Source organism: Nannospalax galili, unplaced genomic scaffold, assembly GCF_000622305.1.
Source record: "Nannospalax galili isolate Female #2095 unplaced genomic scaffold, S.galili_v1.0 scaffold156, whole genome shotgun sequence".
NCBI classification, from domain to species: Eukaryota; Metazoa; Chordata; class Mammalia; order Rodentia; family Spalacidae; genus Nannospalax; species Nannospalax galili.
Window position 1 is genome coordinate 451407 of NW_008337625.1, and position 2324 is coordinate 453730.

Consider the following 2324-nt stretch of genomic DNA (forward strand, 5'->3'; position numbering starts at 1 on the left):
AAAAGATGTTTTTGGAATTTAGGTAAAATGGGGGTGGTTTTTTTTTTTTTTTTTTTTTTTTTTTTTTTGGTCTTCCTGTAGCCCCAGCTGTCCTGGAACTCACTATGTTGACCAGGCTGGCCTTGAACTCACAGAGATCCACCTGCCTGTGCCTCCCAAGTGCTGGAATTAAAGGTGTGTGCCACCACGCCTGGCTTAAAAATTTTATTTTATGTGTATGAGTATTTTGCCTGCATGTATGTAAGTGTACCACATGTATGCATTGACCTTGAAGGCCAGAAGAGGGCATTGGATCCCCTGGAATGGAGTTTCTGATGGAGTTGTTAGCCTCTGTGTGGGTGCTGGGAACTGAACCCTGGTCCTATGCAGAAGCAGCCTGTGCTCTTAACCACTGAGCTGTCTCTTCAGCCCCTTTATTATTTTTTAAAGATTTATTTATTTTTATTTTATGTGAATCACTGCATGTATGTATGTGCACTGCATGCATACCTAGTGACTGAGGAGGCCAGAAGAAGGAGTTGGAGCCCCTAGAACTAGAATTAGAGGCAGTTGTGAGCTGACATGTGGGTGCTTGGAACCAAACTTGGTTCTCTGAAAGAGCAGCAGGTGTTTTTAACCACCGGCCATCTCTTTAGCCTCTGTTTCTTTTATTTTACTGTTTTTTGGTTTTTTTTGAAGCAGGGTCTCTCTGTAGCCCCAGCTGTCCTGGAACTCACTATGTAGACCAGGCTGGCCTTGAACTCACAGAGATCCGCCTGCCTCTGCCTCCCGAGTGCTGGGACTACAGGCGTGCACCACCATGCCTGGCTTGTTTTTTTTTTTTTTAAATATTTTATTTATTATTTTTATTTTCTGTGTATGAGTGTATTGCCTGCATGTCGGTAAGTGCACCCATGCTGTGCAATGCCCGCAGAGGACAGAAGAGGCTGTAGGATCCCCTAGAACTAGAGTTAGGACAGTTGTTAGCTGCTGTGTGGGTGCTGGGGTTCGAACCCTGGTCTTCTGCAAGAACAGCCAGTGTTCTTGACTGCTGAGCCATCTCTCCAACCCCATATTTCACTGATTTTCTTATTTTCTTATTTTTCTGACTCTGTAATCAATCCTGTTAGTTTATCATCATCATCTCTGTCACCATCACCACCACCACCACCACCATCATCATCCTCATCATCGTTTTTGACACAGGGTCTTTCCATGTAGCCCTGGCTGACCTGAAACTCATGTAGTACAGGCTCACCTTAAACTCTTAGTAGTCCCCCTGCTTCTGAGGTTACAGTCATGCACCACCACACTCAGATGTCTTTCATCAATTTTGTTTTGTTTTTGTTTTTGAAGACAAGGTCTCCCTGTAGCCCTAGCTGGCCTGGAACTCACTGAGATTCATCTGCATGCTGGGATTAAAGGCGTGCACCACCATGCCTGGCTCATCAATTTTTAATATATTTTTTAAAAATTTGATTTTTTTGTTTTTTGATTTGGATGTTTGTGAGAAAATCTTGCTATGTAGTCCAAGCTGGCCTTGAGTGCACAATATAGTCCAGGCTGGCCTCTTGTAGTAACCCTCTTCCCTCAGCCTCCTCATTGCTGGATTTTAGACATGTGCTACCACACCTGGGACAAATGATTCTTTTTTTTTCCTTGTTTTTTTTTTGAATCAGGGTCTCCCTGTCACCCCAGCTCGCCTAGAACTCACTATGTAGACCAGGCTGGCCTTGATCTCACAGAGATGTGCCTGCATCTGCCTCCATAGTGCTGAGATAAAAGGCGTGTACCATCCACCACCATCTGGCCTATAAAATCATATTTTGCAAATGCCAATTATATACGTTAGTTATTAGATTACATGAGTCTTATGAGCCTATATGAACATTTCCCTCATGATTACAAGTCTTCCTGAAGACAGAAGTTTAGGTAAGTTAGGTAAGCCGGGTATGTGGCACGTGCCTTTAACTCCATGCTCCCAGGAGCCTAAGACAGGATTTCTGTGAGTCTAAAGCCAGCCTGAACTATATAGTAAGTACTGTACCAACCAGGGCTACATAGCAAGACCCTCCCTCAGAAAACCCTAGCTAGTAAAAATACAGAGATGGGATATAGCATAGTGCACAGTGCTTGCCTAGCACGGTAAGGCCCTGGGTTTGATCCTGCACACTGGAAACAAAACAATAACAATGTTTGTTCTGAATGATTTTGCTTCTACATTATCACTCATTTTTGTAAAAAAAAAAAAAAAATTTTTTTTTGGTCTTTTTGAGATGTCTCCCTGTAGCCCCAGCTGGCCTGGAACTCACTATATAGACCAGGCTGGCCTTGAACTCACAGAG

The 2324-nt window shown here is 43.4% G+C and overlaps 1 protein-coding gene across 3 annotated transcripts in view; it reads left to right on the forward strand.

Moving 5' to 3' along the window:
- Positions 1–2324, forward strand: part of Slc25a16 (solute carrier family 25 member 16) — a 32687-nt gene that overhangs the window by 19404 nt on the left and 10959 nt on the right. The gene's annotated exons all lie outside the window — the stretch shown is intronic.